Source organism: Triturus cristatus, chromosome 11 (assembly GCF_964204655.1).
Source record: "Triturus cristatus chromosome 11, aTriCri1.1, whole genome shotgun sequence".
Lineage (NCBI taxonomy): Eukaryota > Metazoa > Chordata > Amphibia > Caudata > Salamandridae > Triturus > Triturus cristatus.
This window is the reverse complement of record NC_140594.1, coordinates 937,943,416-937,956,564: the sequence shown is the minus strand read 5'-3', so window position 1 is coordinate 937,956,564 and position 13,149 is coordinate 937,943,416. Positions and strand designations below refer to the sequence as shown.

Here is a 13,149-nt window from a genome sequence, read left to right as displayed (position 1 = left end):
GAAAATCAAATCTCAATTTTAGCTTTTTATCCTCGCATACTTCTCTGCATCCCTTGCCTCATTTGCTAAAACTCTCTAAACAACTGTAGCGCGTACATTAGGACATAGATCAATAGATGTTTTTGCCAGCCAAGTGGCAGTGAACCATTCTCACTTCTTTTGTTTTAGGATATGGTACACCAGTAGCAATTAAGCCAGCTGATAAGTTGAGAGTAAGGGTTATGCCACAGTTCATGGGAATAATAAAAACTATGAATAGCATAATGACCATCTCCATTTTAGCCAATTCCCACCACTTCAGAAATGGTGAAGATGACTCTTATCCTCAAACGTACGTTGATACAAAACGAGAAGTCTCAAAAACTTTCCTAATTTCTTTCATCTTAGTTTTCAGTTGGACATCCTGTCCACCCTGCTACTCATTTAGTTACCAACATCAATGTATCCTACTGCTTGTTAGCCAACAGAGTGGCCATCATGTCCGACAACATCTTGCTTTAGCTTTATGATGTCAGCTTGCTAGGCAACAGAGTGGCCCTCATGTCAGACAACATCTGATTAGCTTTATGATGTCAGCGCACCACTGGACCAATTGTCCTTGTGGCAGCTGACCACACAGGAGGATGACATCAGAAGTTATGCAGTAGGTTACTATCTGTATTCATGACTACAAGGCAAGTAGGAGGGGGAATGGTAAAGGACTCTGAACCACTCAAAGCACTGGGGCCTTTTTGAAAGTCGGATGGAGATACATAAACAGATTATCCTTAACAATCCATCTTGAGTATCAGAGTCCAACATACGGAGTGCAGGAGAAGAGGTGAAATGAGCTTCCTTCCGTGAGAATGTAACACGCTCGTTCTGAAATGAGGTAGTACATTTCAGCCTCAAAGGCAGCAATTTGCTCGAATGGAACATTGCTAGTTCCAGGATCTAAAGCAGGCTTTAGTAGCGTTGGAGACAGCCGGGCTTTTATGAATTATTATGACCAACACAATGTGATCCATATTACTTTCAGCTTGACAGAAATTCTATTCAGGCACAGTCTCCCACTACAAGCTAGTGAGGACATGCTGATGCTGTGAACTTTTTAATGCCTAAAGGAATGATTGGGAGTTTTACTTACCATATAAATTGATAAAATGATGCCGTATGCTGGAAGACTTCAATTTTTTTTTTTTTCTTCAGTCTCGGCAATTCAGAGAAACTCGGTTGTGAAACACTGCCACCGGTGGTCATTCAGTATAATCTGCAGATGGAAAAGTCCACTGTTAGCACATTTTCTATAAGCGATACAAAAAAATCTTGATTTTTATAAAGGGTAAACAGATCAATACTATGGAGTCTTTTATTGTGTAAATCAACAGCTCATTAGAAAATCAAATCTCAATTTTAGCTTTTTATCCTCGCATACTTCTCTGCATCCCTTGCCTCATTTGCTAAAACTCTCTAAACAACTGTAGCGCGTACATTAGGACATAGATCAATAGATGTTTTTGCCAGCCAAGTGGCAGTGAACCATTCTCACTTCTTTTGTTTTAGGATATGGTACACCAGTAGCAATTAAGCCAGCTGATAAGTTGAGAGTAAGGGTTATGCCACAGTTCATGGGAATAATAAAAACTATGAATAGCATAATGACCATCTCCATTTTAGCCAATTCCCACCACTTCAGAAATGGTGAAGATGACTCTTATCCTCAAACGTACGTTGATACAAAACGAGAAGTCTCAAAAACTTTACTAATTTCTTTCATCTTAGTTTTCAGTTGGACATCCTGTCCACCCTGCTACTCATTTAGTTACCAACATCAATGTATCCTACTGCTTGTTAGCCAACAGAGTGGCCCTCATGTCCGACAACATCTTGCTTTAGCTTTATGATGTCAGCTTGCTAGGCAACAGAGTGGCCCTCATGTCAGACAACATCTGATTAGCTTTATGATGTCAGCGCACCACTGGACCAATTGTCCTTGTGGCAGCTGACCACACAGGAGGATGACATCAGAAGTTATGCAGTAGGTTACTATCTGTATTCATGACTACAAGGCAAGTAGGAGGGGGAATGGTTAAGGACCCTGAACCACTCAAAGCACTGGGGCCTTTTTGAAAGTCGGATGGAGATACATAAACAGATTATCCTTAACAATCCATCTTGAGTATCAGAGTCCAACATACGGAGTGCAGGAGAAGAGGTGAAATGAGCTTCCTTCCGTGAGAATGTAACACGCTCGTTCTGAAATGAGGTAGTACATTTCAGCCTCAAAGGCAGCAATTTGCTCGAATGGAACATTGCTAGTTCCAGGATCTAAAGCAGGCTTTAGTAACGTTGGAGACAGCCGGGCTTTTATGAATTATTATGACCAACACAATGTGATCCATATTACTTTCAGCTTGACAGAAATTCTATTCAGGCACAGTCTCCCACTACAAGCTAGTGAGGACATGCTGATGCTGTGAACTTTTTAATGCCTAAAGGAATGATTGGGAGTTTTACTTACCATATAAATTGGTAAAATGATGCCGTATGCCGGAAGACTTCCTTTTTTTTTTTTCCTTCAGTCTCGGCAATTCAGAGAAACTCGGTTGTGAAACACTGCCACCGGTGGTCATTCAGTATAATCTGCAGATGGAAAAGTCCACTGTTGGCACATTTTCTATAAGCAATACAAAAAAATCTTGATTTTTATAAAGGGTAAACAGATCAATACTATGGAGTCTTTTATTGTGTAAATCAACAGCTCATTAGAAAATCAAATCTCAATTTTAGCTTTTTATCCTCGCATACTTCTCTGCATCCCTTGCCTCATTTGCTAAAACTCTCTAAACAACTGTAGCGCGTACATTAGGACATAGATCAATAGATGTTTTTGCCAGCCAAGTGGCAGTGAACCATTCTCACTTCTTTTGTTTTAGGATATGGTACACCAGTAGCAATTAAGCCAGCTGATAAGTTGAGAGTAAGGGTTATGCCACAGTTCATGGGAATAATAAAAACTATGAATAGCATAATGACCATCTCCATTTTAGCCAATTCCCACCACTTCAGAAATGGTGAAGATGACTCTTATCCTCAAACGTACGTTGATACAAAACGAGAAGTCTCAAAAACTTTCCTAATTTCTTTCATCTTAGTTTTCAGTTGGACATCCTGTCCACCCTGCTACTCATTTAGTTACCAACATCAATGTATCCTACTGCTTGTTAGCCAACAGAGTGGCCCTCATGTCCGACAACATCTTGCTTTAGCTTTATGATGTCAGCTTGCTAGGCAACAGAGTGGCCCTCATGTCAGACAACATCTGATTAGCTTTATGATGTCAGCGCACCACTGGACCAATTGTCCTTGTGGCAGCTGACCACACAGGAGGATGACATCAGAAGTTATGCAGTAGGTTACTATCTGTATTCATGACTACAAGGCAAGTAGGAGGGGGAATGGTAAAGGACTCTGAACCACTCAAAGCACTGGGGCCTTTTTGAAAGTCGGATGGAGATACATAAACAGATTATCCTTAACAATCCATCTTGAGTATCAGAGTCCAACATACGGAGTGCAGGAGAAGAGGTGAAATGAGCTTCCTTCCGTGAGAATGTAACACGCTCGTTCTGAAATGAGGTAGTACATTTCAGCCTCAAAGGCAGCAATTTGCTCGAATGGAACATTGCTAGTTCCAGGATCTAAAGCAGGCTTTAGTAACGTTGGAGACAGCCGGGCTTTTATGAATTATTATGACCAACACAATGTGATCCATATTACTTTCAGCTTGACAGAAATTCTATTCAGGCACAGTCTCCCACTACAAGCTAGTGAGGACATGCTGATGCTGTGAACTTTTTAATGCCTAAAGGAATGATTGGGAGTTTTACTTACCATATAAATTGGTAAAATGATGCCGTATGCCGGAAGACTTCCTTTTTTTTTTTTCCTTCAGTCTCGGCAATTCAGAGAAACTCGGTTGTGAAACACTGCCACCGGTGGTCATTCAGTATAATCTGCAGATGGAAAAGTCCACTGTTGGCACATTTTCTATAAGCAATACAAAAAAATCTTGATTTTTATAAAGGGTAAACAGATCAATACTATGGAGTCTTTTATTGTGTAAATCAACAGCTCATTAGAAAATCAAATCTCAATTTTAGCTTTTTATCCTCGCATACTTCTCTGCATCCCTTGCCTCATTTGCTAAAACTCTCTAAACATCTGTAGCGCGTACATTATGACATAGATCAATAGATGTTTTTGCCAGCCAAGTGGCAGTGAACCATTCTCACTTCTTTTGTTTTAGGATATGGTACACCAGTAGCAATTAAGCCAGCTGATAAGTTGAGAGTAAGGGTTATGCCACAGTTCATGGGAATAATAAAAACTATGAATAGCATAATGACCATCTCCATTTTAGCCAATTCCCACCACTTCAGAAATGGTGAAGATGACTCTTATCCTCAAACGTACGTTGATACAAAATGAGAAGTCTCAAAAACTTTCCTAATTTCTTTCATCTTAGTTTTCAGTTGGACATCCTGTCCACCCTGCTACTCATTTAGTTACCAACATCAATGTATCCTACTGCTTGTTAGCCAACAGAGTGGCCCTCATGTCCGACAACATCTTGCTTTAGCTTTATGATGTCAGCTTGCTAGGCAACAGAGTGGCCCTCATGTCAGACAACATCTGATTAGCTTTATGATGTCAGCGCACCACTGGACCAATTGTCCTTGTGGCAGCTGACCACACAGGAGGATGACATCAGAAGTTATGCAGTAGGTTACTATCTGTATTCATGACTACAAGGCAAGTAGGAGGGGGAATGGTAAAGGACTCTGAACCACTCAAAGCACTGGGGCCTTTTTGAAAGTCGGATGGAGATACATAAACAGATTATCCTTAACAATCCATCTTGAGTATCAGAGTCCAACATACGGAGTGCAGGAGAAGAGGTGAAATGAGCTTCCTTCCGTGAGAATGTAACACGCTCGTTCTGAAATGAGGTAGTACATTTCAGCCTCAAAGGCAGCAATTTGCTCGAATGGAACATTGCTAGTTCCAGGATCTAAAGCAGGCTTTAGTAACGTTGGAGACAGCCGGGCTTTTATGAATTATTATGACCAACACAATGTGATCCATATTACTTTCAGCTTGACAGAAATTCTATTCAGGCACAGTCTCCCACTACAAGCTAGTGAGGACATGCTGATGCTGTGAACTTTTTAATGCCTAAAGGAATGATTGGGAGTTTTACTTACCATATAAATTGGTAAAATGATGCCGTATGCCGGAAGACTTCCTTTTTTTTTTTTCCTTCAGTCTCGGCAATTCAGAGAAACTGTTGTGAAACACTGCCACCGGTGGTCATTCAGTATAATCTGCAGATGGAAAAGTCCACTGTTGGCACATTTTCTATAAGCAATACAAAAAAATCTTGATTTTTATAAAGGGTAAACAGATCAATACTATGGAGTCTTTTATTGTGTAAATCAACAGCTCATTAGAAAATCAAATCTCAATTTTAGCTTTTTATCCTCGCATACTTCTCTGCATCCCTTGCCTCATTTGCTAAAACTCTCTAAACAACTGTAGCGCGTACATTAGGACATAGATCAATAGATGTTTTTGCCAGCCAAGTGGCAGTGAACCATTCTCACTTCTTTTGTTTTAGGATATGGTACACCAGTAGCAATTAAGCCAGCTGATAAGTTGAGAGTAAGGGTTATGCCACAGTTCATGGGAATAATAAAAACTATGAATAGCATAATGACCATCTCCATTTTAGCCAATTCCCACCACTTCAGAAATGGTGAAGATGACTCTTATCCTCAAACGTACGTTGATACAAAACGAGAAGTCTCAAAAACTTTCCTAATTTCTTTCATCTTAGTTTTCAGTTGGACATCCTGTCCACCCTGCTACTCATTTAGTTACCAACATCAATGTATCCTACTGCTTGTTAGCCAACAGAGTGGCCATCATGTCCGACAACATCTTGCTTTAGCTTTATGATGTCAGCTTGCTAGGCAACAGAGTGGCCCTCATGTCAGACAACATCTGATTAGCTTTATGATGTCAGCGCACCACTGGACCAATTGTCCTTGTGGCAGCTGACCACACAGGAGGATGACATCAGAAGTTATGCAGTAGGTTACTATCTGTATTCATGACTACAAGGCAAGTAGGAGGGGGAATGGTAAAGGACTCTGAACCACTCAAAGCACTGGGGCCTTTTTGAAAGTCGGATGGAGATACATAAACAGATTATCCTTAACAATCCATCTTGAGTATCAGAGTCCAACATACGGAGTGCAGGAGAAGAGGTGAAATGAGCTTCCTTCCGTGAGAATGTAACACGCTCGTTCTGAAATGAGGTAGTACATTTCAGCCTCAAAGGCAGCAATTTGCTCGAATGGAACATTGCTAGTTCCAGGATCTAAAGCAGGCTTTAGTAGCGTTGGAGACAGCCGGGCTTTTATGAATTATTATGACCAACACAATGTGATCCATATTACTTTCAGCTTGACAGAAATTCTATTCAGGCACAGTCTCCCACTACAAGCTAGTGAGGACATGCTGATGCTGTGAACTTTTTAATGCCTAAAGGAATGATTGGGAGTTTTACTTACCATATAAATTGATAAAATGATGCCGTATGCTGGAAGACTTCAATTTTTTTTTTTTTCTTCAGTCTCGGCAATTCAGAGAAACTCGGTTGTGAAACACTGCCACCGGTGGTCATTCAGTATAATCTGCAGATGGAAAAGTCCACTGTTAGCACATTTTCTATAAGCGATACAAAAAAATCTTGATTTTTATAAAGGGTAAACAGATCAATACTATGGAGTCTTTTATTGTGTAAATCAACAGCTCATTAGAAAATCAAATCTCAATTTTAGCTTTTTATCCTCGCATACTTCTCTGCATCCCTTGCCTCATTTGCTAAAACTCTCTAAACAACTGTAGCGCGTACATTAGGACATAGATCAATAGATGTTTTTGCCAGCCAAGTGGCAGTGAACCATTCTCACTTCTTTTGTTTTAGGATATGGTACACCAGTAGCAATTAAGCCAGCTGATAAGTTGAGAGTAAGGGTTATGCCACAGTTCATGGGAATAATAAAAACTATGAATAGCATAATGACCATCTCCATTTTAGCCAATTCCCACCACTTCAGAAATGGTGAAGATGACTCTTATCCTCAAACGTACGTTGATACAAAACGAGAAGTCTCAAAAACTTTACTAATTTCTTTCATCTTAGTTTTCAGTTGGACATCCTGTCCACCCTGCTACTCATTTAGTTACCAACATCAATGTATCCTACTGCTTGTTAGCCAACAGAGTGGCCCTCATGTCCGACAACATCTTGCTTTAGCTTTATGATGTCAGCTTGCTAGGCAACAGAGTGGCCCTCATGTCAGACAACATCTGATTAGCTTTATGATGTCAGCGCACCACTGGACCAATTGTCCTTGTGGCAGCTGACCACACAGGAGGATGACATCAGAAGTTATGCAGTAGGTTACTATCTGTATTCATGACTACAAGGCAAGTAGGAGGGGGAATGGTTAAGGACCCTGAACCACTCAAAGCACTGGGGCCTTTTTGAAAGTCGGATGGAGATACATAAACAGATTATCCTTAACAATCCATCTTGAGTATCAGAGTCCAACATACGGAGTGCAGGAGAAGAGGTGAAATGAGCTTCCTTCCGTGAGAATGTAACACGCTCGTTCTGAAATGAGGTAGTACATTTCAGCCTCAAAGGCAGCAATTTGCTCGAATGGAACATTGCTAGTTCCAGGATCTAAAGCAGGCTTTAGTAACGTTGGAGACAGCCGGGCTTTTATGAATTATTATGACCAACACAATGTGATCCATATTACTTTCAGCTTGACAGAAATTCTATTCAGGCACAGTCTCCCACTACAAGCTAGTGAGGACATGCTGATGCTGTGAACTTTTTAATGCCTAAAGGAATGATTGGGAGTTTTACTTACCATATAAATTGGTAAAATGATGCCGTATGCCGGAAGACTTCCTTTTTTTTTTTTCCTTCAGTCTCGGCAATTCAGAGAAACTCGGTTGTGAAACACTGCCACCGGTGGTCATTCAGTATAATCTGCAGATGGAAAAGTCCACTGTTGGCACATTTTCTATAAGCAATACAAAAAAATCTTGATTTTTATAAAGGGTAAACAGATCAATACTATGGAGTCTTTTATTGTGTAAATCAACAGCTCATTAGAAAATCAAATCTCAATTTTAGCTTTTTATCCTCGCATACTTCTCTGCATCCCTTGCCTCATTTGCTAAAACTCTCTAAACAACTGTAGCGCGTACATTAGGACATAGATCAATAGATGTTTTTGCCAGCCAAGTGGCAGTGAACCATTCTCACTTCTTTTGTTTTAGGATATGGTACACCAGTAGCAATTAAGCCAGCTGATAAGTTGAGAGTAAGGGTTATGCCACAGTTCATGGGAATAATAAAAACTATGAATAGCATAATGACCATCTCCATTTTAGCCAATTCCCACCACTTCAGAAATGGTGAAGATGACTCTTATCCTCAAACGTACGTTGATACAAAACGAGAAGTCTCAAAAACTTTCCTAATTTCTTTCATCTTAGTTTTCAGTTGGACATCCTGTCCACCCTGCTACTCATTTAGTTACCAACATCAATGTATCCTACTGCTTGTTAGCCAACAGAGTGGCCCTCATGTCCGACAACATCTTGCTTTAGCTTTATGATGTCAGCTTGCTAGGCAACAGAGTGGCCCTCATGTCAGACAACATCTGATTAGCTTTATGATGTCAGCGCACCACTGGACCAATTGTCCTTGTGGCAGCTGACCACACAGGAGGATGACATCAGAAGTTATGCAGTAGGTTACTATCTGTATTCATGACTACAAGGCAAGTAGGAGGGGGAATGGTTAAGGACCCTGAACCACTCAAAGCACTGGGGCCTTTTTGAAAGTCGGATGGAGATACATAAACAGATTATCCTTAACAATCCATCTTGAGTATCAGAGTCCAACATACGGAGTGCAGGAGAAGAGGTGAAATGAGCTTCCTTCCGTGAGAATGTAACACGCTCGTTCTGAAATGAGGTAGTACATTTCAGCCTCAAAGGCAGCAATTTGCTCGAATGGAACATTGCTAGTTCCAGGATCTAAAGCAGGCTTTAGTAACGTTGGAGACAGCCGGGCTTTTATGAATTATTATGACCAACACAATGTGATCCATATTACTTTCAGCTTGACAGAAATTCTATTCAGGCACAGTCTCCCACTACAAGCTAGTGAGGACATGCTGATGCTGTGAACTTTTTAATGCCTAAAGGAATGATTGGGAGTTTTACTTACCATATAAATTGGTAAAATGATGCCGTATGCCGGAAGACTTCCTTTTTTTTTTTTCCTTCAGTCTCGGCAATTCAGAGAAACTCGGTTGTGAAACACTGCCACCGGTGGTCATTCAGTATAATCTGCAGATGGAAAAGTCCACTGTTGGCACATTTTCTATAAGCAATACAAAAAAATCTTGATTTTTATAAAGGGTAAACAGATCAATACTATGGAGTCTTTTATTGTGAAAATCAACAGCTCATTAGAAAATCAAATCTCAATTTTAGCTTTTTATCCTCACATACTTCTCTGCATCCCTTGCCTCATTTGCTAATACTCTCTAAACAACTGTAGCGCGTACATTAGGACATAGATCAATAGATGTTTTGGCCAGCCAAGTGGCAGTGAACCATTCTTACTTCTTTTGTTTTAGGATATGGTACACCAGTAGCAATTAAGCCAGCTGATAAGTTGAGAGTAAGGGTTATGCCACAGTTCATGGGAATAATAAAAACTATGAATAGCATAATGACCATCTCCATTTTAGCCAATTCCCACCACTTCAGAAATGGTGAAGAAGACTCTTATCCTCAAACGTACGTTGATACAAAACGAGAAGTCTCAAAAACTTTCCTAATTTCTTTCATCTTAGTTTTCAGTTGGACATCCTGTCCACCCTGCTACTCATTTAGTTACCAACATCAATGTATCCTACTGCTTGTTAGCCAACAGAGTGGCCCTCATATCCGACAACATCTTGCTTTAGCTTTATGATGTCAGCTTGCTAGGCAACAGAGTGGCCCTCATGTCAGACAACATCTGATTAGCTTTATGATGTCAGCGCACCACTGGACCAATTGTCCTTGTGGCAGCTGACCACACAGGAGGATGACATCAGAAGTTATGCAGTAGGTTACTATCTGTATTCATGACTACAAGGCAAGTAGGAGGGGGAATGGTAAAGGACTCTGAACCACTCAAAGCACTGGGGCCTTTTTGAAAGTCGGATGGAGATACATAAACAGATTATCCTTAACAATCCATCTTGAGTATCAGAGTCCAACATACGGAGTGCAGGAGAAGAGGTGAAATGAGCTTCCTTCCGTGAGAATGTAACACGCTCGTTCTGAAATGAGGTAGTACATTTCAGCCTCAAAGGCAGCAATTTGCTCGAATGGAACATTGCTAGTTCCAGGATCTAAAGCAGGCTTTAGTAGCGTTGGAGACAGCCGGGCTTTTATGAATTATTATGACCAACACAATGTGATCCATATTACTTTCAGCTTGACAGAAATTCTATTCAGGCACAGTCTCCCACTACAAGCTAGTGAGGACATTCTGATGCTGTGAACTTTTTAATGCCTAAAGGAATGATTGGGAGTTTTACTTACCATATAAATTGGTAAAATGATGCCGTATGCCGGAAGACTTCAATTTTTTTTTTTTCTTCAGTCTCGGCAATTCAGATAAACTCGGTTGTGAAACACTGCCACCGGTGGTCATTCAGTATAATCTGCAGATGGAAAAGTCCACTGTTAGCACATTTTCTATAAGCGATACAAAAAAATCTTGATTTTTATAAAGGGTAAACAGATCAATACTATGGAGTCTTTTATTGTGTAAATCAACAGCTCATTAGAAAATCAAATCTCAATTTTAGCTTTTTATCCTCGCATACTTCTCTGCATCCCTTGCCTCATTTGCTAAAACTCTCTAAACAACTGTAGCGCGTACATTAGGACATAGATCAATAGATGTTTTTGCCAGCCAAGTGGCAGTGAACCATTCTCACTTCTTTTGTTTTAGGATATGGTACACCAGTAGCAATTAAGCCAGCTGATAAGTTGAGAGTAAGGGTTATGCCACAGTTCATGGGAATAATAAAAACTATGAATAGCATAATGACCATCTCCATTTTAGCCAATTCCCACCACTTCAGAAATGGTGAAGATGACTCTTATCCTCAAACGTACGTTGATACAAAACGAGAAGTCTCAAAAACTTTACTAATTTCTTTCATCTTAGTTTTCAGTTGGACATCCTGTCCACCCTGCTACTCATTTAGTTACCAACATCAATGTATCCTACTGCTTGTTAGCCAACAGAGTGGCCATCATGTCCGACAACATCTTGCTTTAGCTTTATGATGTCAGCTTGCTAGGCAACAGAGTGGCCCTCATGTCAGACAACATCTGATTAGCTTTATGATGTCAGCGCACCACTGGACCAATTGTCCTTGTGGCAGCTGACCACACAGGAGGATGACATCAGAAGTTATGCAGTAGGTTACTATCTGTATTCATGACTACAAGGCAAGTAGGAGGGGGAATGGTAAAGGACTCTGAACCACTCAAAGCACTGGGGCCTTTTTGAAAGTCGGATGGAGATACATAAACAGATTATCCTTAACAATCCATCTTGAGTATCAGAGTCCAACATACGGAGTGCAGGAGAAGAGGTGAAATGAGCTTCCTTCCGTGAGAATGTAACACGCTCGTTCTGAAATGAGGTAGTACATTTCAGCCTCAAAGGCAGCAATTTGCTCGAATGGAACATTGCTAGTTCCAGGATCTAAAGCAGGCTTTAGTAACGTTGGAGACAGCCGGGCTTTTATGAATTATTATGACCAACACAATGTGATCCATATTACTTTCAGCTTGACAGAAATTCTATTCAGGCACAGTCTCCCACTACAAGCTAGTGAGGACATGCTGATGCTGTGAACTTTTTAATGCCTAAAGGAATGATTGGGAGTTTTACTTACCATATAAATTGGTAAAATGATGCCGTATGCCGGAAGACTTCCTTTTTTTTTTTCCTTCAGTCTCGGCAATTCAGAGAAACTGTTGTGAAACACTGCCACCGGTGGTCATTCAGTATAATCTGCAGATGGAAAAGTCCACTGTTAGCACATTTTCTATAAGCGATACAAAAAAATCTTGATTTTTATAAAGGGTAAACAGATCAATACTATGGAGTCTTTTATTGTGCAAATCAACAGCTCATTAGAAAATCAAATCTCAATTTTAGCTTTTTATCCTCGCATACTTCTCTGCATCCCTTGCCTCATTTGCTAAAACTCTCTAAACAACTGTAGCGCGTACATTAGGACATAGATCAATAGATGTTTTTGCCAGCCAAGTGGCAGTGAACCATTCTCACTTCTTTTGTTTTAGGATATGGTACACCAGTAGCAATTAAGCCAGCTGATAAGTTGAGAGTAAGGGTTATGCCACAGTTCATGGGAATAATAAAAACTATGAATAGCATAATGACCATCTCCATTTTAGCCAATTCCCACCACTTCAGAAATGGTGAAGATGACTCTTATCCTCAAACGTACGTTGATACAAAACGAGAAGTCTCAAAAACTTTCCTAATTTCTTTCATCTTAGTTTTCAGTTGGACATCCTGTCCACCCTGCTACTCATTTAGTTACCAACATCAATGTATCCTACTGCTTGTTAGCCAACAGAGTGGCCCTCATGTCCGACAACATCTTGCTTTAGCTTTATGATGTCAGCTTGCTAGGCAACAGAGTGGCCCTCATGTCAGACAACATCTGATTAGCTTTATGATGTCAGCGCACCACTGGACCAATTGTCCTTGTGGCAGCTGACCACACAGGAGGATGACATCAGAAGTTATGCAGTAGGTTACTATCTGTATTCATGACTACAAGGCAAGTAGGAGGGGGAATGGTTAAGGACCCTGAACCACTCAAAGCACTGGGGCCTTTTTGAAAGTCGGATGGAGATACATAAACAGATTATCCTTAACAATCCATCTTGAGTATCAGAGTC

The 13,149-nt window shown here is 40.4% G+C and overlaps 1 long non-coding RNA gene across 1 annotated transcript in view; it reads right to left on the bottom strand.

Moving 5' to 3' along the window:
* Nucleotides 1–13,149, bottom strand: part of LOC146785708 (uncharacterized) — a 50,864-nt gene that overhangs the window by 13,953 nt on the left and 23,762 nt on the right. The window contains exons 19-27 of the long non-coding RNA XR_014970773.1: nt 12,111–12,229; nt 10,738–10,859; nt 9,365–9,520; nt 7,992–8,147; nt 6,618–6,740; nt 5,247–5,400; nt 3,874–4,029; nt 2,501–2,622; nt 1,127–1,249 (exon numbers count right to left, since the gene is read on the bottom strand). This is a non-coding gene — a long non-coding RNA (uncharacterized LOC146785708). The remainder of the gene's footprint in view (nt 1–1,126; nt 1,250–2,500; nt 2,623–3,873; nt 4,030–5,246; nt 5,401–6,617; nt 6,741–7,991; nt 8,148–9,364; nt 9,521–10,737; nt 10,860–12,110; nt 12,230–13,149) is intronic.